This window comes from Gordionus sp. m RMFG-2023, chromosome 5 (genome assembly GCF_954871325.1).
Source record: "Gordionus sp. m RMFG-2023 chromosome 5, tfGorSpeb1-WG-v2, whole genome shotgun sequence".
Taxonomy (NCBI): domain Eukaryota; kingdom Metazoa; phylum Nematomorpha; class Gordioida; order Chordodea; family Parachordodidae; genus Gordionus; species Gordionus sp. m RMFG-2023.
Genome location: NC_088779.1, coordinates 8,055,941 through 8,083,354, shown reverse-complemented (window position 1 = coordinate 8,083,354; position 27,414 = coordinate 8,055,941).

Genomic DNA, 27,414 nt, shown 5'->3' with positions numbered 1-27,414 from the left:
AAAATTTTGCTTTTATCTTCTAGAAAGCAATAATAGAAATAATATTAATGGATGCTAGATATGTTAGGTTAGTACATATATTTCAATTGTCTTTTAAAAATTTTCCCTCATTTTAAGGGATTTTTTAAAAAAATTTAGCTTCCCTCATATCTATTAATATTATTTTCACTATTTCTCTAAACATATTCTATGAGATATAAGCACTATTTTCAATTTTTAATGACCTTTGTTTTAGCGATTTAGAGCCTTTCTATGATTTTAGCTTTGGGTTGGGCTGGGAATATTTATTTAAACTTGGGTCGTAAAAATTTGACTCTTTTTACTTTTTACTTTCTACTTCATATATTTACTATTTCAATATTGATATCAGTATAATATTTATGTTTATTTTATCATATTTTAATTATTTATGTTCCTTTATATAGATGAATTTTTTTAACTATAATTTTATATTTAAATAGCTTTGTGTTTTATTCTTCAAATTATGTCATGATCAAAATTATGAAATGAATTATCTTTTTCCATATTATTTATGTCTGAAGTCTTTACATTCAAACGTTATTTATTTGGTATACCATCTACTATATATAATGTCGTTGACTTTTCAATTAAACATATAAATACCTATTAATTTATTTTTTTTAAATCCTAATAATAGGAAATATGTAAGAAATTATAATAATGCCTTATTAAATTTAGAAAACTTCATGGTGGCAGCAAAGCTACTTCAGAGATTTTTTTAGATATTTTTCGGAGACAAATTTTAGATATGATTTTAGCTACTAGAACATGGTCAAACTAGATGAAAGAGGATTCTGGAATGTTATGTTTATTTAATTCTAAAACACTTAGATGATAAAAATGGAAAAGGGAAAAATAATTAAAATTTTTAATAATAAAATCTATAAAATATAAAAATACCTATATGGGACCATTATTTTTAATATATTTCTTTTTCGTTATTAACTTAATACTAACCTTTAAATTGATTTTTTGTTTATATAAATTTATTTTTACAAGCTATATAAGCATGAAAATATATGACATCTTTATGGACAAGTGCATATTAAATTTAGAAAACTTCATGTTGGCAGTTCCGCTACATATTCGAGGAAATCGTAAATAAATAAATAAATTTGAAACAGATTCCCAATAATAATGTTAATATATTTATTGAATTTCCAATATACTCAGGCAATGGCGATATTTTTTTGAGTAGATTCGAAGACATCTTCAAGGATACCCAGATCTCGGACATCAAAAAAGCAGGATCCTTTACAAGAAGATTACCAGATGAAGTATATAACAAGCTCAAATCGATATGTTTATGACTTCATCAATCCTTCGATATTGATTGAAAAATTTAGGTTATTACACCCGAGGAAATCTACAAGTTCCAATTTATTATTATTTAACACAGCTGTACAAGGTAAAAATGAAAGTTACATCAGTTGGGTAAGTAGATTATGCATTTTAAAAAATGAATGTTTGCTAAATGATAGTAGAGTTATTGAAAAAGTAAAAATATCATCAATTAGCAAAATATTAGGCAGAAAATTACGTTATAAGAAAACATTACTTAGCAGTAGTTCTTACTTTAAGAGATGATTATTAGGAGTTAGAATTAAAAGAAAATATAATTGCTAAAGTTGAAAATATTTCTTTAAACGAAATAACAGAAGATGATACAACCGTGAAACATGTAGAAAGGCAAAGATGTATTAAAACAAAAGAAAATAAACAGATGGTGAGATATGGAAATCATGATGAAAGACAAAATTTACAATCTAATTACGATAACAGACAATGATGGACAACAAGAGGCCATGACTTTCAAAGAAATAATTATCCAGGAAATAAATACAACACTAGATATCAGAATTATAACGCAAATTAATATAACAGAGCTAGTTTTTTTTTATTACTAATGTCATTTATTTTTAAATTAAAAATATATATAGAAATAAAATTAATATTAAAATTAACATATCAAATATAAAATAAAATAAAACAATATTATATAAAAACGGAGGTGGGACTACAAGTTCCCAAAAAACTTGAGTAATTATATTTTAAAATAGTGATTTGAAAGTTTTGTTTTTAAAAAATAGAATTCTTTTGGTTCTGATGTAAGGGCTCTTGTATTATCCCCTATGTTTTTTAAGAACTTTAAAGTTCCGCTTGGCATATGTCCAAGGGAAGAGATTACGATCGGTGTAAAAATATAATTTGTGAATTTGGAATATTTCATTGTTTTTTTTCCCGGCTATATCAACCGGATTAGAATTTAAATTTTTTGGGAAAGAAGATACGCATGTGAAGTCTCAAATTAAGGATTTCCCTAAAGACCAAGGCACGGAAGTTAAGCCATCTGGTCTTAAGCCATCATCTAATGATAAATTTGTAGGTTCCAGGATGTTTGGTATTCGTGCCCTGGTAAGAGAACGGCTAATAGCTAAATTAATTGCTGCATGCCTTGCATGCCTGCCTGCCTTGACTATATATACAATTTAGACCATGTCTCTCTTTGGAGTCAACTAAATTTTACATTTGATGCATGTATGTGGTTGAACAATGTTACATCCAAGTCGATGGCCTATGGCAACTCTTAATTGTTCATCTGATAAGAGGTTACCTAGGTTACGATTTGGTAATGCTTCCAACCATTCATAACCACAGAGCTAGTTATAATAACAATAACTATAATAAATATAGGTTTAATAATGATTATAATTACAGATATAACAGACATTATAACTATTCAAAATTTATACAAAGACATAACGATATTCATAATATTGGAAATCAAGGAAAAAATCAAGTATGTAATTGTAAATATCATAACAACGATAATAATCACTCACGCTACACAAATAAAGTAAACACTGTAAATATAGAAGAGATAAAAGAAGATTTTGACATAAACAATATGGATGCCGATAATTATTTTACAGCTAATAATGCAAATAAAGTTACATTATATTTAAATGAAGTGCCTATATTGATGCAGATTAATACTGGTTCTAGGTATAGCATCCTACCGATTCATATCGCAAGAAAGATTGATATAAAAATCTTAAATAAATCAGATATTAAATTAACTGGATACGATGGAAATATGATAAATGTATTAGGTACTATAAAAGTCAAGGCAAAATTCGAGGACAAAAGTCAAATCTTAACTGCTTATGTGGTCCAGAGTGATAAGATTGCACTTTTAGGAGACCTGGATAACAGTTTTTGGAAATATAATAAATAAATTTGTGAATCTGGTTTAGGATGATTATGATAATACTATACAAGAATTAATTAAGCAATGCAATTTTCAACTTAACAAAAAGCCAAATAAATTTGTGAATCTGGTTTAGGATGATTATGATAATACTATACAAGAATTAATTAAGCAATGCAATTTTCAACTTAACAAAAAGCCAATGCTTCGCAGCTATGTCAAATTACGTCTAAAACAAGAGGCCACACCAAAAATCATACCGTCAAGGCGTATACCATATTCTAGAATTGAATTGATAACAAAAGGGATAAACGACAAAATCATTAAACCTATTGAAGATGTTAGATGGACTAGTCCTCTCATTCCCGTTTTTAAGAGCGATGGCTCACTTCGGCTCTGTGCTGACTTCAAAAATACTATCAACCCTGCTTTAGAAGATTTTAAGTACCCAATACCATGCATCAATGATTTAATTGCAAAATTATCTAAAGGTAAGAAATTTACCAACATTGATTCTTAAAAAGTTTTAAAAATATTTAATTAGTACGAGATTTACAATAATCACAGATCACAAGCCACTCGTTATATATTTAAGAAGGGACTCAAGGATAATTCGTCCATATCAATGCGACTCCAAAAATGTAGTTTGCTAGAGCTTATGACTTTACGATAATTCATAGACCATAGAAACGAAATGTAGTTCGGGATTGTTTATCGAGATTACCCAAAATGAACACAGAAGATGGTACAAAAGATAGATGGTGAAATAATTGGTGAAAAATTTTTAAACTTACCAATAAATTTTAAAAGAATAGTTCAAAAACTAGTATTGATATAGAAGTAATGGAAGTAATTAACAATATAAAGAATCATGAACAGATAAAGAATAATATATAAAAATATGAAAATGGAACTGAGCTTAATTAAAAATTGTCTTTCTAAAGAAAATAGGATCCTAATACCTAAAAATATTAGAAAGGAGATATTGCAAGAATTGCACAAAGGGCATCTTGATGCTGGGAAAACAAAATAATTGGCGAGAGATTTTTTGTGGTGGCCTGGTTTAAACGCTGAAACAGATCAGGAGGCGAGAAATTGTGATAAATGTAATAAATATGCAGATAATCCTAATAATATAAAACCCTTGGAAAACAACCACAAAAGTATTCGAACGCGTGCACATCGACTATGCGCAATTTGAAGATAGAAATTTTATGGTGTTGACGCACTTAGCAAATTCCCCATTATTAGAAGAATGAGAGACATAACCACTGAGTTAACAAAGAATTGATGAAAATAATCAGCTTATTTGGTATACCAAATAAGTCATTGACCATGTACTAACTTTACTAGTAACTTATTCAAGAAATTTTGAGAAGATCATGGAATTGACAATATTCTCACCGCGCCTCACCATCAACAGTCCAATGGTTAGTGAGCGAATGATAAGATCAATTAAAATAAGCATGAAAGGAAAATAAAAAGTAATAACAAAATAGACTTAGATATAGCTTTAGAAAAGTTCTTATTTAATTATCGTAATACACCAAACACAACAACCAACAAGTTACCAAGCGAAGTGATGTTTAACAAAACTATAAGAACCAGATGGGATTTAATTAAACCACAAGAAGATAAATTGAATGAATTTAATCGTTATATATCGTCAAATAGAAATATCATGAATGGTGACAAAGTTTGGTATAAAACTTTCAAGGATAATATAAGGGACAAAGGCACGGTAAAACCCAAAAATGGGAATTTATTATATGAAGTAGATACTGGAAACAGAATTATTAAAAGACATTTAGACCAAATTAAAAAAAGGTCAACGAGTATCATACCTTTTTATAATGAAACGACACATTTGAAAACAAATACTAATAATACAATACCTTTTACTCTAAGTTTAAAAAAAGTGATGATCAAAGTATAGGAATACAAGAACTGAGTCTTATTAGTCAAAGACCAAGCAGAAATATTATATTGCCAAAAAATTCGAAAATTTTATAATGAATTTATAAAAAAAAAGACTAAAAAAAATAAATATATATAATAAATAAAAAATTTTCTTTTAAATAAACTTTCAATAGCTAAAGCTAATGAAATTTACTAATGATGACTATATAATTATCAAGTTCAACAAAGGACAAACGAACAATAAATGATGAAGAAACCGTTAAGAAAGACAAACGATAAGATGTTAGACAGAGAGCGAAAACGTGAAATGTCATCGACCAAGATAATGACCATCTAGCTGACGTTTAGAGGCCGAATAGAAATAAAACTTTGCCTGTGCGATATCAAGTTTATATCATAAGTTTATAAGATTTACATACAAGAAGAACCTGAGGGGAGTTCATTTCTTAAAGAGTGGAATGTTGAGAACTGATTAATCTTTTTTATATATTTCTTTTTTGTTATTAATTTAATACGAACCTTTAAATTGATTTTTTTTAATATAAATTATTAATTGATTTTTCGTTTATGTAAATTATTAAATTGATTTTTCGTTTATGAAAATAATTAAATTTGATTTTTCGTTTGTATAAATTGATTTTTAATAGATGACATTTTGAAGTAAAAAAATAATTTTTAAATAAAATAAATTTTAAAATTTCTTATATGATTGTAATTCGAATTGATGAATAAAATCTCCTAACTTTGTTATACCTATTACCAGTAAACTTTATGGACAATTGCATATTAAATTTAGAAAACTTCAGTCCATAGACAAATTAGAAGATTATTTAATATATTATGTTAAGCTTACATAATTTACCAACTGATTTATTTTTAGCTATGAAAGCAATGGTATAGAGAGAGAAAAGTTAAAGTTATGAGGAAGCATTTATATTAAAATGCTTATGTAATTATAAATCGGCTACGGAAATAAAAGAAAATTATCCTAATAAAAATTTTAGATGTCAAAATTATAAAAATAATCATAACAAAGACAATTATTATAACAGAAATCAATATAATAAATCTAATAATGAAAATTATTGTGAAATTAGAAAATTAGATAATAAATATCATAAAGAAACACATTAAATGAACATTCTAATTATAAATCTCATAACAAAAAAACTTGAAAAATATTGAATTAGTACCAAAAATTCACATTGAAATAGATTCTTAAAAATTAAAAGAGATAAATTATATCATAAAATTTGAAGAAATTGATTAAAGAAAATAATGAAAAAAAATTAAAGAAAATAAATGTCGATTTTTAAAATTTAATAATCTACACTCTTCAAAGATGATATAATATTATACCAACATATTCGAAATAATCAATTATCGATCTTCCAACTACATATCAACATTTGCGGAAAGCACCATCGAGGGAGGCTTGTCCTATTAAAACTTTCTTTTTCAAATAGAAGAAGCGCTTAACTTCTTTTGTGTAACGAATAGTGCTAAGACAACCTTAAGATTTCCCTATTTTGCGGCCGTAGAAAAATTTCCTTAAGTTTGAATTCTTTTTACATCACCACACCCTAAAGATTTCCCCGACAAAGTTTAATTTTTTTTTTTGCATTTCTTGGTTTACCAGTATTTTCGATTTTTTTTTTGCCAAACCTTCCCACGTCTCCACACCGCAATAATTTTCCCGACAAAGTTCGATCCGATTTTTACTTAAATCTCCATTTTATTTGCCAAACCTCTTCTTATCCCCACACCCTGGAAACCCCGTCGAAGTTAAATCCTAATGATATGATCCATTTTATTAACCAAACCTTCTCACTACACACTAAAAATTCTCCCGGCGAAGTTAATTTTTTCTTAGCGATTATTCCTTTTATTCCTAACTCCCCCTCCCCCCTATAACATCACACCCCGAAAAATTCCCCTATTAAGTTAAACATTAATACCCCTTGTACTTTATGCATCTAATTTTTTATTATTTTAAATTTACCAACCCTCCTAATTTCGATTGTTCATAATCTTTCTTTTTTCTTTCAATTTTTGATTTTTTCTTTCCCCCTTTTTTTCTTATACCCCCCCCCCCCCCTTTTTTTTTCTTTTGTTCTTAATAATACTTTTTATACTTTATGTACCTAGTCTTATTTTATAAATATTATTGTTTATTTATTTTTTTTTAAAATTTACCAACCCCTCTAATCTCGATAATACTTCTGAAAGGATAGCTCAGATATCTTCCTCTTTTTCCAATTTTGATTTTTTTTCCCCATTTCCCTAGTTAATATTTTCTTTTTTTTTTCTTCCATTCAAAATTATATCCGTTAATATATTTTTTCTTTTTTTGTGTGTTTTCTCCCTTTCAAAGACTTCCCATGGTTAACTCTTGTTGTCAAGTATGCTTAAAAATAGTTTCGCTTAATTTAAATGGCGTGTCTAGGAAACATGGTTCACCCGTTTGCTACAATTCTGGAAAATTTCCCCTTTCTTACGGCCCAGATCCTTTAATTAACGCTCCTCACTCGTATGACCCCAGTCCACCTTGTTCCTCAAGCTCTGTTGATTTATTCCTTAATTTGCATAAGCCCCAGTCCTTTCTAAAATTCCTATAGCCGCCCGAGAGTCTATCTCAAGGTTCCTCACGTCACTTATAAATAATTTGAATTCAGATTTCTCCTCACTACCCTTATGGTTAGACCTGGTTAGTTTTTGTTTTCGAGTCCTAGTTAAACCCAAAAATAAAATAAATAACTTATCTGCCTTAATTAAGGAAAAAGTGTCCAATTTTGGAAATACGATTATCGATAAATTTTCTCCTTCTTACGCTTTAAACCCCAACTCCTTCCGTCACAAATTGATCTCCGAAAAATTAGATCTTGGAGATATTAGCGGTGCTGCCCGAATATTGTTTTCCGATGATTCTATTTCACCTAAACGTTACTATCTTGAAAAACATCCACTAGCGTCCCCTTTTAACATCTACCCGCATGCCTCTTCCTCTATTCACTTTACCTGTGACGAAGTACTTAAGTACTTAAAGTCCTTTAAAAAAGGGACGACAGGTGGGTTGGACGGCTTCAGACCTGGTTTTTTTGTGGATTTAATTCGATCTGATAGTGGCTTCATTGACCCTTTGTTGAAAGCTTTAACCGAACTTTGCAATAATATCCTCGTACACGAAGTTCCCCTTTGCATTCGTCCTATTATTTTTGGCGCACGTCTTGTTTCCTTGACCAAACCGGATGACGGCGTTAGACCCATAGCCATAGGGTCATTCTTTCGTCGTTTAGTCGCCAAGGCTATTGTAAATAGGATTCGGCCTAAGGCTAGTTCCTTCTTATTTCCTTCACAGTTAGGATTTGGAGTGAGAGGTGGGTGTGAAGTGGCCTCACATGTTGCGCGTATTTTTATAAATACTGAGGCCGATAAGATTTTCTGCAAGTTAGACTTCAGAAATGCCTTCAACACCATCCATAGGAGGACTTTCTTATCATCTTTTTTACACCATTTCCCAAAATATGGGAATTTCCTTCCTGTTATGGATTCCCTTCGTTACTCAAATTCGGGGAATTTTCATATCCTCCGAAGAGGGGATACAGCAAAGTGATCCTCTAGGCCCCCTGCTTTACTATAGGGATTCATGATTTGATCAAAAATTTAAAGTCTAATTTCCAATTAGACCTTAATTTATGGTATCTCGACGATGGCTCTTTTGGCGGTTCTTTATCCAATGTTATGTCGGCCATTGAGTACGTTGAAATGGAAGCTTCGAAAATTGGTCTTTCCCTAAATAGGAAAAAGTGTGAAATTTCCTCCCTCAACAATAAGGATTTTATTCCTCCTTAGATTTTACAATCATTCCGCACGAGGAACTCTGTCTTTTAGGTTCCCCTATCGGTTTTTCAACCTCCTTTTGTCAAAAAACTTTTGACGATTTGATCCAGTCCCTTTCCAATTCACTCAAGAATCTTCCTCATCTCCCCAAGCATCAGTTCTTCTTTCTCACCAAATAATGTCTTTTTCTACCGAAATTCTTACATTTATTTAAATCTTCCCCCGTTTTCCAGTACAATACTCTCCTTAAGGTCTTCGAATTAAAATTTAAACATTTTATCGTATCCCTTTTAGGCTTAAATTTTTCCGATTTCAATTGGTCCCTCGCCTCTATACCCGCTTACCGGGGTGGACTGTGATTTTCACCATCCTTCCTTATGGCAATTGCGTGTTTTCTTTCATCTCGAATATCCTTCGCCGATTCTATTTCCTCGCTTATCGAGTTGGACGATCCCCTTCTATCTTCATCTAAACAAGAGTGGCTTATTCTAATCACCCAAGGCTCCGAGCAGCCATTTCCTGTCATCTAAAGAGCTTCCCGGTCCCTATGCTTCAATGCTCGTTTGAAAAACTTTGTATGTATCCCGATCTAACTAACCTTCAACTGCTCAGAAACGCAAAGAAAAACTCTAACGGCCATGAATGGCTAGACGCGATTCCGAGTGGTAAAAAGGAAACCTTACTCACAGACGATGAGTTTCAAACTGCCATTAGCCATAGGCTTGGTTGCCTTATCCCTTCTGTGGACACCTGTGCTGCCTGTCACAAACAGGTTGATCCTTTCTCTAGACATTGTTTCTCGTGCCTCAAAGTCAGTGACCGTTTCCTGAGGCACGACAACCTTAATAGGTTAATCGGCAAAGCCTTGATTTCGGTCGGTTTCCCCAATAGTTTGGAGCCATTAGGTCTCCTAAATGCTGACGGTAAGCGCCCTGACGGCATGTCTTTAACGTCTTGGCAAGGCGGCAAAAGACTTGTCTGGGATGTCTCTTGTGTTACCTCCTTTCCGGCTAACGGAAATACCTACTCCTTGGAACTACAAGAAACCAATAAGTCTAATAAATATAGATTCCTCCCTAACTCTTTTATATTTATTTCCCTAATTTTTAGCGTCCTTGGAAACCCCGGTCCCCAATCCCTAAAGTTCTTAAATCAATTGGGTAGAAGAATTTCGTTAAGGACACGGGTCAAAAACGAGTCCCTATCTCTTAAACAAAAAGTCCAATTTGAAATCCTAAAGGGGAACTACAAATGTTTCTTCGAAACACTCCCATTTCCCTCCTAGTTTATCAAATATAGTCATTTGTTTTATTTTAAAAACTTTTTTGTTAATTTTATTTATATTTTGCATCGCAACTATATTTAGATTTTAACCACAAAAAAAAAATATTTTTCGTTATAATTAAACATTTATGTTTTAAATATCTTATAATATATATTTTTCTTTTTTCCGATTATGTACAATATCAAGAAATTACTTAATGATTATAATAACATTGACAAAATTTATTATTATAAATTTATTTTATATTTTTTTTAAAATATATTTTAATTTGTTACGTTACGATATAGTTTTTGATTGATATTTTTTTAAATATATTTTTTTAAAATATATATATTTTTTTAATATATATTTTGATCGCTAATTTTTTTTATTTTTTTGTGTTATATGTTTTTTTAATAAATTTTTTTAAATATAAAAAAAAATAAATAATAAAATAAAAACTTTTATAATTATTAAAAATTTTAAAAAACTTTGAAATAAAGAAACGAAAACAAATATTATAAAGAGAGACAAGGGGAAAGTTAAACATCTTGAAGTTAAAAAAGTTTTTAAGAATGTGATATGGAGATCATATGTTAAAAATGGAAGGCGAAAGAAATTTTTTTTGATAAAGAACAATTTGAAGATAAATTATGATATGAAGAAATTGCTTAAATTGAAAAATAAGGGAGTAAAATTTATAATTTAAAAATAATTGAAATTTAATAATAATTGAAATTTAATAATAATTGAAATTTAATAATAAATAAATAATTTATAAAACACTACAATTCAAAATATTCTATGATTCTTATCCCAAATTATGATTATTATTCTTATTCTATGAATGATTCCAATATATTATTTATCCCATTACCATTTCAATTATTCCAAAATTATTTTATTCGAGATAAATTGATCATAATAATAATTACAAATGATAAATAAATACAAATGATAATAAATAACGAGATGAACAAGGGAATGTGATGATGAATATCAAGTGAATGATTAGGCGATTAAGATAACTAACAAGCTACAAATAAACCAAAATGATCAAGAAACCGGTAAGAAAGACAAACGATAAGATGTTAGACAGAGTGCGAAAACGTGAAATGTCATCGACCAAGATAATGACCGTCTAGCTGTTTAGAGGCCGAATAGAAATAAAACTTTGCCTGCGCGATTTCAAGTTTATATCATGAACTTATAAGGTTCACATACCAGAAGAACCTGAGTGGAGTTCATTTCTTAAAGGGTGTAATGTTGAGATGACTTGATTAATCTTTTTATATATTTCTTTTTTGTTAATAACTTAATACTAACCTTGCGGACTCATTTTGTAATATAAACTCAATAGTTGATTATTCGTTGATAGAAATTTATAAATTGATTTTTCCTTTATGTAAATTATTAAATTAATTTTTCGTTTATGTAAATTATTAAATTGATTTTTCGTTATATAAATTGATTTTTACAAGCTATAAAAGCATGAAAATATATTACATTTTTAGTAAAAAAATAATAATTTTTAAATAAAATAAAATTTTAAAATTTCTTATATGATTGTAATTTGAATTGATAAACAAAATCTCTTAAATTTGTTAAGCCTATTACCAATAAACATTATGGACAAGCATATTAAATCTAGAATACTTCAAGCATAAAAATTAAAAAAATGTTATATATAACAGTTTAATATTGGTGTAACAATTAGTGATAATAACAAAATCTCCCTAATTCATTTTTGTCTAACGTGATTGATAGTATTTTAAATATCTAGCAAATGATTTTATATTTAAGATTTATACTAATTATTTAAGAATTTATTTTAAATATATTCACTTAAAGAGAGTGGAAAGAGTCATCATATAACAAAGGAAAATATTATCATTTTTAAAAAGAAGTAAATGTAAATCCGAAATTTCAAGGGACACTCGTGAGATTGAAATTAAAAAAAAGATGTGTTTATATGTGTAATACAGTGTTTCCTTTATTTTTTCTGTCTATAACATGTGGTAAAAAATGTTTACGTTTTTTTTGGATTATGTTAAATATATATATTTTTTAAGTAATTATTAGAAGTAAATTTATTAAGTTTAAACATTAACTAGATAAATATATCTTTTATCAGATCTTCCAAAAGGTCAAATCCAGTTATAAGTAAACTGAAGAAAAACTATGTAAGGAGATTAATCCTATAGCGTATAACTTTTTAAGTGCTAAAGAATTATTGCTCAAAATTGTAAGATTTTTATGTATTTTTTAATTTTTATTAAAATAATTACAATCAATTTTTTTTTATCTAAAATTCTCTCTCATATAAAAAATCTTTTTGTGATTTATGAATTAAATCTTCAAATTCTTTGAAAATTATTTCTATTTTCAAACACTAATTTAAACAGATATTTGGAAATTATTAACATTAAATCCAAAAGCACAAGATAAAATCTAGCTAAGATACTTATAGACCCATATTTCATATTGATTTCACTAAGGGAGGATTAATTCAGGAAAGATAAAACATTCAACCTGAAAATATTTTTGCCTAAACTTGAGTTAGAATTCTGCTACTCGCCATAGTTGAGATTTGTTAATTCTTGGCTACCATTAATAAAATAACATTTTTTTTTTTATATATATGATATAATAATCCTTGGGATATCTATGGATTTTAACATAAACCCAATAACTAATTTAATATTTTAAATAAAATTATAGAGTTCTAAGATGATGCTCTGTGTCTGCCTACTTAATTTTGATACTTAATTGCTTTATAGCATAGGTAAAAAGTTTTTGAGCTAGCTCACCCTATTTACTTTTTTGCCTATTAAATATTTATAGCTGCCATTAAAGTTTCTTTTCAATAAATATATTAAATTTATAGACGCTTTTTACAAATAAAAGTTATTTGCATCTTTTTATTTTGTAATTGAATAGTGAGAATAAAAACAAAATATTAGAAAAATATAGCAAATAAATGTTACAAAAGAATCACTATTTATTTAAATAAAATCATTTGATCCATCACCAAACAAAATATCTATATCATAATATAATATTTTTGCGTTTTGCGTCTAAATTCAAAATATTCCAGAATAAATTTTATCCAAATAAAAATATTTATATTGGATATAATATTATTTTAAATATCAAAGAGAGTAAGTAATAAATAACTTTTTAAAAATATCTATAAAATGTTTATCCTAATTTAAATAAAACTATAATAGCAATAAAATAAATGAGAATATTGGATAGAGAATCTATATCTTATCTAATAATCAGGAACACGTTTTATTTTAAATAATTTTATTTATAATCATTCATTTTCTAAAAGAAAATGAGAGTGAGAAATATATAATTATTTTTTTAATAAAAATATTTTAAGGCTTACTCTTTACTATACTACAACTAAATATAAATAATAATTTTAATAATTCAACATGTTTATAAACTATTCAGGCCCTAAACTATAAGGAGGGGGGGGGGAGGTATTAGAACTCTATTATTGTTGCATTTTGCTTATTTTTACATTAACTATGATATTACAAAAGAATAATTATAGTCATTCATCAATTATTATTCTTTTTTGATATATTAAATATTTTTTATTGCCTATTTTTATCTAATATGGTTAATCCCCATAAAAATGGCCTATACCTAGACATATATGCCGATAGCATTATCGGCGGCAGCGTTTCTTTTTTTAAAACGATCGACTGGCCAGCGGAGAATCTATTTAGACGCCGCCACAAAAATCGGTCACCGCGGTGGGGTCAAATATCTTTCTAACTTAAATTTTTTAATTAAAATATAAATTCATTGGAAACTCTTTTAAAATAAAATTTATGCTTTTATGTTTATAACAATAATTTAATGATTTTATTAAGTTATAATTATCATGTATAAATATTATTTTATTTAGATCATGACATAATAATGATCTTTTAGAGTTCGAAGTGAACCCTGGTATGTGATAAAAACACTCGCTGGGTGTGCTCGTAGCTTAAACGCACAGACCTTTCTAGATAATATCGAAAGTTAAGGAAGATCCAATGCTCTTAACTTCCAAAAATCTAAGACGTTTTTTATCTCTAAATTATAAGGCTAAAATAATGTATAACACTCTTTTGACTAGTTAAATAGTCATGTTATTCCAGATTATTGTTATGAATAAATTAATAAAATAAAATTTCATTGAAGATGTACCATAGGAAAGTGACAATTGTCATAATCGTCATTTTTGAACTTTTTGAATTTTTTTAAGGCAAATGGGTAAAAATATATTTTGTAAACATGTTAAATTAAAATTTCGTTGAAGATGTACCTTAGGAAAGTGGCAATTGTCATAATCGTCATTTTTAAACTTTTTTGAATTTTTTTAGACAAATGGGTAAAAATATATTTTGTAAACATGTTAAATTTAAATTTCATTGAAGATGTACCATAGGAAAGTGACAATTGTCATAATCGTCATTTTTGAACTTTTTTCAATTTTTTTAAGGCAAATGGGTAAAAATATATTTTGTAAACATGTTAAATTAAAATTTCATTGAAGATGTACCATAGGAAAGTGACAATTATCATAATCGTCATTTTTTAACTTTTTTGAATTTTTTTAGACAAATAAGTAAAAATATATTTTGCAAACATGTTAAATTAAAATATCGTTGAAGATGTACCATAGGAAAGTGACAATTGTCATAATCGTCATTTTTGAACTTTTTTCAATTTAATTGAAGCAGATAGATAAAAATATATACTGTAAACATCTTAAATCAATTTTTCAGTGATAAACCTTGAAAAAATTAAAATAGCCATCTTGATAATTTTTTTCACATAATAATTTTTAAAATAGATAATAAAATTATATTTAATGTATTTTTTATTTAAAATATAATTATTAAATATCTTATGGTCAGAGACTGGGTCATAAAATTAACTATCACATTTCATCTATGTTTATTCATATTTTATTTTAAAGATTAAGAATAGGACTACACAATAATGTTATAATTAAAATATTTCCTCGAAGCTATTAGTTATGATAAAACCTACCTGCACATCTCACAATGAAATATTTTATGATTTTTTTATCGAGAATAAAATTTATGCGATATCAGGAGGGAATTACATATCATTGTAACAGGGAAATAACTTTGTATATATTATCTATACCAAATGTTTCTTCATATCTCTATATGAGAAAAATGGCTCTAGTAATATTCTTTTCAATAAAATAGTGAATTAACCGCTTTAAAAATCTGCTCAAATCGCGCCATTTAACACAACTTTAGGGAATTAACGCCTGAAAATAAGTATAGAGCTCTATTTTAACAACATTAGTTCAAAGTTAATCCCAGTATAAATTTTAATGTGTAATTTTCCTTAAGTGTTCAAAATTTTAAATCTTAATATCAAAAACTATTTTAGTACAAATTTAAAGACAAATATTATTAAATCACTCATGTTCTCCAGTATTCATAAAAAACAACAGCCTAAACAAGAACACTATGCTCAAAACATCTAAAATCTTTGATACATTTATAGTTTAAATATTTTTATTTAAATTATATATGATATTTATTAACATACTAAACTTTATATTTAACAATATATATATACATATAAAAATTATGTCCAAAATTTATTATTCATGATATTCGCATTCCATGAATTTAAACATAAACATTGTTTAAACGTTTCTGACGCCATGCGATTTTTTTTTTCGTAATGGTGTCCACCACTCTCGAGAAGACATGCTCGCTTGCTACGGATGTGCTCTGTCGCGATAGAAAATCCCTAGCCATTAAGGAAAGTTAGGGAAAACGCATGGAATTACTTCGCCACCAATCCAACACTATAATCGAGGAGGAGGCAACTAGATCAGCTAGGTAATCGATCTCGTCAACCATCGGATCTAGAGATGCTTTCCTAATAATATATAATGAAATTTTTTAAAATTAAATATATCTACTCTTTTATGACATTTAAAAAAGTTGTAATATATTAAAATAATATATACCTTCTATTTAAAATAGTTGTTGACATCACTTCTAAATTATCATTTATCTCTGGTTTTTCGGGCTCCGGATTACAACAATATTTATTGTAGAAAGCTACCAACTTTTCATAATAACAAACTTTATTCATCCATATAGGTATAAAAGTTTATAAATAAAGATCGAAATCATCTATTATTTTAATATATTTTTCGCATTTGGTTAACATAACTTCTGCTGCTTTTACAGTAATATGTTAGTGCCAATATTTAATACCAACAATTGTTGCAATGTATCTATATATAAAAGATACATGCCTATTGTTGATGAGTTTGCACTTATTTCATATGTAATCTTGTAAAAAGGGTGCAAAAATTTTCAATATCCTTCAACACTTTAACCTCTTCGGCATTAATGTAAAAGCTATCATTAATACATCTTTTGCCCAATTTGATTATGCTATATTCTATAAAATGAAATATAAAATAATTAAATATTTTATGCTATATTAATACCTGATTGATTTTATTAAGCATGAGATATTTAGAATTCCATCTTGTTGATACATCGAGCGGAATTTTACAATCACAAATTTTAACAAATTCCTGCATCAGAGAAGGACTTTTATGGATCTTTTTCACCAACGACTCAGCCTTTTCCAATTCTGTTGAGATCGTTTATAGTCCTTCTTGTCAGATCCATAATATGGGCAAGACCTCGTATTGTGCTAAAATTGGCGTTATAGGTTTCGCGAATTAGAGGAATAGTCAATTTCCCCGCCGAAATTATATTTGATCCATTATCATGGGTAATGGATGATATTTTATTAAGTATTTTATATTCGGCCAGTATTGTTATTATTATACCTTTAACATCCTCACCTCACCCGTGTGAGGGTGGGCAAATTCCTCACTTGATAATAAAGAGTTTGCTAAATCCTAATTATCATTGATATAATGGACCGTTATGGCACAATAACTAATCAAATTGTTATTGGTCCATACGTTCATTAGTTATGGCCATCTTGTATTTGTAATTATCGAAAACATTCATAATATTAGTTTTGGCCTCGATATATATGGTGTTTAAATATTTTACAGCAGTTTGCCTGCACCATACTTTAGAAGATTTATTTTAAAAATGTCCTAAAGGAAATATTTTCGTTGATGACATATTTTAATATTAATTCATTTAGATGAAAAATATCCTCCGTTGAAAGTTTTCGTGCCCCTATCAAAAATGACGATTATGACAATTGTCACTTTCCTATGGTACATCTTCACTGAAATTTAAATTTAACATGTTTACAAAATATATTTTTACCCATTTGTCTAAAAAAAATTCAAAAAAGTTCAAAAATGACGATTATGACAATTGTCACTTTCCTATGGTACATCTACACTGAAATTTTAATTTAACATGTTTGCAAAATATATTTTTACATATTTGCCTTAAAAATTAAACTTCAAGTCTGAGTCGAAAAAAACGACCAAACTTCAAGTCTGAGTCGTAAAAAGCGACTCAAACTTCAAGTAGAGTCGAAAAAAACGACCCATATTTTGGGTCGAGGTCGTTTTCGTTGGACTCGGGTCAAGGTCAAAAAAACGACCGGAGGGTTTTAACAACACTAGTTGTCAGGTCTATTATACAGGTAAGACTGCCACGATTCTTTTCAATAATTTAAAATCTATCAAGCCCACCTCATTTACCACAATTCTATTGCATTTTTGAAATTACAGATAATATACCCCAAATTTCACTTGAAGTAAAATCCTGAGATATATTTTTACATTCAAACTGAGAAATATTTTTGCATTCAAAAAATCTTCTAGTAGATACCAATAAAATATTTTATGAGGTAATAATCGCTGCAAGCCTAAGAGACTTAAATTTCTTCATTATAAAGGATCTGTAGAATAAATATTATAAAAAGTTGAATATTTAAAATTGGGAAGGCTAAAAAATACAGTCCACAATGCCATGTGTTTGATTGTTATTTTATTTCCTTGAAGATTTTTATCATCTCCAAGTTTTTTATATATTTAAATGTGAAATTCTGATTGGTTTGTTCTATTATGTATTCCTCATAGATGTCACATTTGTATTTTTTAAGATGATCAAAATTGTAATTTTATATATCCAGGCAAGTGAAATAAACCGAATTTAGTATTTATTCCTGTTGGCTTCTTATACTCTAAATACATTAATATAATTTTTGAATAGATGTTCTGCTCTAAATATTTTTTATTAGAAATTTTTTTATTTTTAGGATATTAGACTGATAATTTATAACTTCCAGAACTTTCTGATCTCAAAAAAACTTTCAATCAAAATAAAAATATTGCTAGTAAAAAATTGGGATATTTTTCAACTTTACCAATTTGTTTTGTTTATCTATCAAATCCAACTACTTAAGATAGCCTAAAGCCAAAAGTCTGAACTCAATTATGTATAAATTATAAAATCATATATGTGCATATGGGTATGTCCATATTTTTTTCAAATATCAACTCTAATCTTTTAACTATGGATGAAACAAAAAAATTAAACTAATAATCCTAAAAAATTTATTTTAACTTTAAAAGTAATATTGATACGGCCATATTTTGCCAATTATTAAAACTTATTCCAAAATTAAATTATTTACAAAATTTAGCCATGGAATATTTTATATATTAAGCAAAATTACATAATTTATTTAAATTTGTCTTACAGTAAAATATAAATATTTAAATATTATTTTGCACTCATATAACTACAAGCTTTTATATATATAATAGAATACATCTCAAAAATAGTTTAGAATTGACCTTCCCCCCTCCCATATAAAAACTTCTTATGATATCCGGTTTAAAGGGTTAGATAAAAAAAACAGTTTTTATTTAAAAAAATTAATTCGCTTTAAGCTTTCGCTCATTATTTGTTATTACATTTCCCATTAGACTACAAGATATATGATACTCATCAAAATAAAACCAAATTTCCACAAACTGAGGTTCAAAAAAAGAATAACAATAAAGAGCCCCATAATATTTAGAAGTATTAAAATAACTTTTTTATCTTACCTTAAGAAACCTTTAAAATAATAAGCATTCGATAACAATAAAATTTACTAAAAATTGTTGGAATCAATGCCGCTAAAATTTGAAGAATTAGATATAAATATAAAATAATATAAAACATGACTATTTTAATCCTGCAAATCAGAAAATGCGGAATAGATATATCTCGTCCTAACTAGATTAAATAAGTTACTAATTTAGGCAAAAATTTATTGTTATTAAACAATATCCAAGTTGCAAAACTAATTAATAACTAATTTTCGCGAAAAATTTTGAAATCATGTTTTCGTACACCATTGTAAATGAATACATTTAAGTTTATCAATGATGTCAAAGTACAAAATTTATCATGAGGAACCAAATAAAATACAAACTAAAACTATATGCCAAAATATTATTTAAATGATCAGATTTATTTTTAAAATATTTATTATGTTTATTAATTTTTTCTTAATGAAACATTTACTTTGTATTAATTTATTATATAAAAATTTATAAATGTAAATGGAGTCAATATTTGAAATTTATTTATAATATGTTAGAAAAATAATATATAATAAAAGCAGTGTCAGAGTGAAAAATGTCACATTTTTTGGAAAAGTGCAAAAATAATATGAGTTGAATTCACTCGTAATCAAATATGATATCTTAAGATGGTGTTCTAGCCAGGGTTTTCAGATTCTTTCAAACAGATGTAAAATAAATAAATCATTATATTTTTGTGACATTACATTTTTAATTAAAATTTAATTTTTGTTTTAAAATCAAGTTTCTGCCCAATCATAGACAATATCCTTAAATTTTTCCAAGTTATTTAGTATATTTTATATATATAAACATTTTATTAAAACCTTAAAACGTTTCAGTGTGGCGAATTAAGTTAAAAGAGTTCTAATAAATTAAAAGTGTAAATAGACGAAGAATACTAAACTATGCCTAACGAAGATTAGGAGATCGTTCTGATAAGCCAAAAAGCATCAACATCTCATCATTTTTATACCATAAAAGAGACGGAGAAACTATTATAGATTTTTCGATCAAATTAAAAAGTATTTGTTCACTATGTAAATTTAAATTGCCTGTTGATAAACTTTTAAGAGTAATTTATCTTAGGGGAGATCTTCATTAAGAGGAAAAGCGTTTCCTCTCAATGGGCTGATCTAAGGCTTGGAGGGTCAGGAATATTTCTATCAACACAAAATAATAATATTAATATCAAATAATAGGTGTTTTAATTATATCTTGACTTTAATTATAATTATTATTCTAAATGTGCAGTTCTAGGTCTTGCGAAGTCAGGAACATTTTTAATATCGCAAGATATTGATAAGGGCATCAAATAAAAGTTAATATAATTAAATTTTGATATCATAAATATTATTCTAATTGGGCGGATCTAGATTTTGAGTGGTCAGGAATATTTTAACTCAAAATATTGATATGGATTTCTAATAAATGGTAATTTTATTATATTTTAATTGTAAACTAAATTATTATTTCAATGGAGGTCTACCTCTTTGGAGGTTGGAATATTTAAATTGACAATTTAGCAACATGGGTAGTGATGTTAATCAGCTAAATTTAGTCAACTAACAGACGACTAACTAATAGTTATTCAAAAATATTTTAATTTAAATTTCGCGACTATTCAAGATATGAAATATCTAAAATTTTTATAATACAAATAATGAAAGAAGAAAATAGAAGAAAAAAATATAATCTAAAAAAATAAGGGTTTCGTTTTTTTATTTTATATTATTATTTATAATTAGAATACATAAAGAAAAATATTTTATTGTTTTATTTATATTATAAAAATCGAATTATTATGATGGAATATATATAATAGCAAAGATTGTTTGGTAAATTTTACGACCAAGCAAAGTTATAAAACGGTAATAAATTCAATAATAGATGCCAACAAATTCAATCATAATAATTATAAATTTAGCTATAAACCTAACTTCATACAAAATTCATTAGCTTTCGATACGGCAAGGCAAACCAAATTAAAGAAGATTTTAGGACTCATGCCATACATATGATTCTCCCGCGGACACCCTGCCTTCGCTTCCTAATAAAGCTACCATTGATGTCAAGATAAATGGTTTTATAATGAAATTCAATATAGATGTTACGTGCAGTGTGAATGATGAAGTTGCTTGGAAAACCTTAGGCAAACCATTACGCCAGCATGCTTGTAAACTAAGGGGATATTACAATAAAATTCGAAGTGTAGGGTAAATGTACAGTGAAAGTTGAGGTATATTTCTAAATTTTTACTTATTTGGTTGACGGAGAGAATTAATTTATATTTGGAATGCCTTTCCTTGGAGAATTCTATCTAAAGTTTCGGGAAGAAGTTAGGATAAATAATATAAATTCAGTTCCTACTTTGAATACTATTGCATCAAAATTTCTTTATTTTTAAAATAAATAGGAGAAATAAAACTTCAACATTGGTTATCCGCGTACAACAAACCATTACCGATAGCTTTACCAGTAAGAAGAGTTCCATTTCCACTGCGTTTAACCATGGAAGCTAAGTTAAACAGACTTTTAGATATGGGCGTTATCAAAAAGGTAGATCCAAAAACAACTTCAATCGCTTGGGCTATTCCAAAGTTAATATCTTAAAGAAATCCGGTTAGGATATGAGGAGATTTTCGTTTAACAATCAACAAATATTTCGCTATAGATAACGATTTACTTCTAATGTCGACCTGACAAATAGGATTGCGAGCAAAAATTGACAATAGTAAGAGATGCATTTTTACAATTTGGGGACTTTATATTAATTTCGACTCATGTCAGTTTAATTTTTTATAATAAGTTAAGCTACTTAATAAATTTAGATGTTTCATCAAAAAACACAAATTATTTTAAAATATTTGGATAAACCAATTAATTAGATAAATAAATAAATTCATTTAGTTGAGCTAGGATAAGGTAAATCAATTGTGCAATATTTAGCATAGTAAATTGTTGTGATTGCATTATTTTGATTTGCATATAAATTTGAATATTTACGAAAAAAAATTTTTTTTTATATAAAATTGAATTTGAATAAGTATTATATTATAATGGTTTTAATGATATTTTGTTTTGTTTTACATAAATTTTTCAATAATAATGTAAAGTTGATTTATAATCAGACGAAATTTTATGTTATAATCGGATGATGTTAATTTTATATAAACGACACAATTTTTATAATTTAGGGGACTTTTAATTTTTTTTACTTATAAATAATTTTTAATTTTTATTTTATTTTTCTTTTATTTATTATGTTTTCACTTTATATTTAATTATAGTTAATGATTAGTAATAAAGATTTAGTATCATATTTTAGTATTTAATTGTATTTTTATTTTTAATTTTTTAGGATTTAACATTTCTCAATATGACAACATGTCCATATGTGACAATTAATAACGATAAAACTTACCTAAAAAAGATGACACTGCTATATATAAAAAAAGAGGTCCATAAAAATCAGCCTCTGTTTATTCAGGTAATTAAAAAGATGGGCGAAATGGCACATTTTATAAAAATAATGTTTTTTATTGATGCGAGAATATTTTCTAAGACACTCCCGTCTGTTTTTATTGTTAAATAAAAATTTACCATATATTGTCTCTAAAATTTTAAGAATTCGGTATTAAATATTATTAACCCAAGAATATTTAAAATTTATAAACTCTTTCATTCATTCTTTATTTATTTTTTTATTTCGACTCCATTAAATCAAATTTCTGAATTGTGAATTTATCCACATAGCATGTTCATCTTTTATTAAAAATTGGAATTTAAAAAATTGAAATAGTAATTTTTACGAATATTAAATTAAAACCGTAACAAAATGTTCAAATCGAAAAGAAAAATATCCCATTTTTTTAAAGTTTTGCCTGTAAAGATAAAGTTGGCCTTCCATCAGTTGAAGAAAAGATTGTTACCTCATATTATAGTTTTGGGTAATTACTATGTTTTTAGCTGTTTAAGCCAATTAACACTTTGGCCTAGGGGTTTTTCAATAAATATACAGAATTTGAAAGATACTAAATATAAATTAAAACACCTTAATATTAATGAATTTTATCCGGCATGCCCTTGTAAATGAGCGAATTGACATTTAGTCATTACCCAACTATAGCTATTTTAGAAGAAAAAGGTGAATCAATTTTTCTTTAATTATAATATATATTATTTTGATAATTCTACCATTTGTTAATAAAAATTCCATATTTGTGCTTTGACTAATTTATAATTTGGAAAGTATTTTGGAAAAATATGAGTGGTGTCTACATATATGGAAATCCATATAATCCCACTATTAAAAAAAGGGTCATGACTAGAGTTTTACACGGGTTGTAGCCCGACCAAAGCTAGGGTGGTCATAAAAGACATCTTATTTTCGAGTTCGGGTAGTGTTGTAAAAAGTGTCTTCATATTTCTACTTCAATTTTCATATTTTACCCGCTAAATACCAAATTACTCCCCCAATTTAAAAATTACGATCTGGCAACCCTCCATCAGAAGCCCGCCCGATAAATAAATATAAATATTTAATCCTAAAGATTTATTTTACATAACATCGTTTACCAAACTATTTTATTATTATAATTTTGTGTTATTACTTTATTTATTTACATCATATTCTATCAAATTAAATATGTTTATCAAATATCTACTTAATTGAGTAACTTCAAATTTTTAATATCTAAAATTGTTTATCAAATTTTAAATTGTGGAAAACTTATCATAAAGTATTCCCAAAATGAGTGTTTTGGCTCTTGCGATACCATTGGTAATGATATTGATTTTATAATATGTTCATTATATCATGTAGAATATTTTTAAATAATAGCGATAATTTTTACATTCGATTGTATTTTTTTAAAATTTAAACTGAATAAAAGATATATGTTTCCAATTTAAATAGAATGCAACTTAATATAAATATTGATTATAATATGTTGGTCAAGTAAACTTTTATTTAAGCTATACACACAATTTTTAATTGTTTTTGAATATTATAATATGATTTCTCAAATTAAAAAAAAAATTAAATCGGGTTCGGGTCGGGTTGAAAAATTTGTATAGTGTTCAGGTCAAGTGGGAAAAAATTTTAATTAGGGATCGGGACAAAATTTTTCATAATTCGAGCTCATGTCGGTCATGGCCGCAAAAAAATCACTTTGTAGATCTCTAGCCATGAGTTATTTTTTGCCATATTTTTGTAGATTTTATACCAACATCTTCAATTTATCAAATATGAAGTTATCATAATAGTTAGCCAATAAAAATGATTTTATATATAAACAATTGTATTAATTAAGTTAAGATGATGAGAATGTCACTTGGATTAAAATGTCAATTTAATAATTATAATTTCGTCAATAAAAAGATAGAAATAATATTAAAAGAATGTATCATATTTGATTTGAAATCTTTAATTGAGCGGTTATCATTGATTTCTGATTATAATTTAAAAAATATGTATAAACTTTAAAAAACTTTAAAATCTTTAATTTTTATGTTAAAACCTCATGACCTTGAGCACGATTAAAACTAGAAAAAGATTATTTTCCCATCTTATTAAAATTATTTATTAGCTCTGTTTTCAACTATAGTTTATATGTGAAATATTTAATTTAGCAAAATTTTAACAAATTTGTTCATAGATTATTTTACTAAGAAAATACTATATACTCTTATATTTTTTCTTGAGTTTCTTATTCATCATTTTTTTAAATCAAAATTTATTGATATATTCAGGAATTACTTCACCCTCCTGAACCAAACCAATTTACATTCTTAGCTTTCCCATCTCCTTTCCACCTCAGTGATGATCTTGGGTTATAATTCCCCCTTCTCTAATTTAGAAATTTTTGGATAATATTTGAACTCTATATTAATCCTTTTATTCCCTTCTGAATAGAATTCATAAAAATATATATAATCAATAGTTATTTAATATTATCGATTTTCAAATGTGATATAGTTTTAATTCAAATTTTATATATCTTCAATCGAATAATAACATTATATGTATAATAAGAAGCGAATCGCTGGTGTGGCCTAATGGGTTAGATGTATGCTTGGAAACAGAAGTACGAACAAGGACGCAGGTTAAATCCTGGCAAGGAGCATAAAAACTTTCAAGTTTTTCTTCGATTACTGACGTGTAAAGACATATGGTTTATGAATTTCGGAGCTTAGAGATGACACCCCGGTCACCGACAGGCCTGGACAGCCGGGTGCTAAGGATACCTGTCTAATAAACAAAATGAAGGAAACAAATGGAAATATGAATATGAAAGCTAGGGCGTTCCCTCCAAGCCACGCGCAGGGTGTAGACCTCCATTCTGTGAAAAGTAAAGTAAGGTCAAAGCAAAGAAGACAAGATTAGCAAGTTTGAATATTGGAACGCTTAAAGGTAAGACGAGAGAATTAGCATCAATGTTGACAAACAAGAGAAAAGTTGATATAGCGTGCATACAAGAGACGAAATGGAAAGGACAGGTGACTTTGATGATTTGAGATGGGTATAAATTGTACTAAATGGAATTGTTAGCAATAGGAACGGTGTCGGCATCATCCTCAGTCAAGATATAACCTCCTCATTAATAGAAGTCAACAGGATCTCTGATAGACTAATGAAAATAAAACTCTGCATTGGTCAATCAATACTACACATCCTTTCAGTATACTTTCCTCAAACGGGTTTCTATGACTTTAGAGCTATCCTTGATGAAGCTATAATGGAATCCCTAAGGATTACCTACTCATAATCAGTGATGAGTTAAATGCGCATGTGGGGAAAGCTAGAGATAGCTACAAAAGGCATCATGGTGGTTTTGGATATGAGGAAAGAAATGATGAAGGAGAGCACATACTGAAATTTGCGCAAGCCTTCGACCTTGCCTTAACCAACACCTACTATAGGAAAAAAGACAGTCATTTAATAACATACGAATGTGGTACAAGGAAAACACAGATGGATTATATGCTAATCTCTCGCTGAAGATTAAAAGATTTAATAGACTGAAAAGTCATCCCAGGATAAGCGCGGCACAACACAAGCTACTAGTCATGGATTTACACATCTCAAATAAATTCACTCAAAACAAGATAAAACTGGAACTATGCATCAAATGGGGCAAATTAAAAACAATGACAGATGCCTTTGCAATCTGCAAGTATTGAAACAATAGATTCCTCACCCTATATAAAATATGATACAAATCCAAAAACCCAAATGACAAGACTAATTACAAAAAATCCAAGAGAATAGCTACAAAGGCGGTGGCTAGGGCCAAAGCCATGGCATACGACATGTACGAAGATTTACATACCCAATAAAATATACAGATTAGCCAAACAACGAGAAAAAAACTCTAGGGATATAAACGGAGCTCCGAAAGTAATCAAAAATAAAGATTGGAAATTTAGTGAGTTGGATAAATATCCTAGAAACGCACGGATTAAAGGTAAATAGAGAAAAGACGGAGTATATGGTGATAGGAGGAGATGAAACAGAGAGTATTGATATAAATGAATGGCAGATATCGGCAATTGATAGGTGCAAATATTTGGGCTCCACTATACAAACAAACGGCACAATAGAAAAAGAGATAAAGAGTAAGATTAATCAAGGGTTTTTAAAGTGGAGATCTTTATCTGGAGTGCTATTTGACAAAAGCATCCCACACAAATTAAAGGCTAAAATTTACAGTTCCATAGAAAACCAACTATTCTATTTAGTTCGGAAACATGGCTAACTAAAGAATCAGACGAGAGAAGTCTACAAACTATGGAGATGAGAATGCTGAGGATGATTGCTGGGAATAAAAGATAAAGTGCGCAGTTCAATAATACTAAGTAGTTTAAAGGTAGTGCCCATTAAGACTAAGTTAATGGTAAACAGACTTAGGTGGTATGGGAACACAATGAGAAGGCCTATGAACTACATAGGAAATAAAGTTGAGAGTTTGGAAGTAATGAGCAAACGTAAAAGAAGAAGGCCAAAACTTCAATGGGGTCATAAAGTTAGAGCCAATATAAAGAAGTATAAATTAGATAAAAGAGATT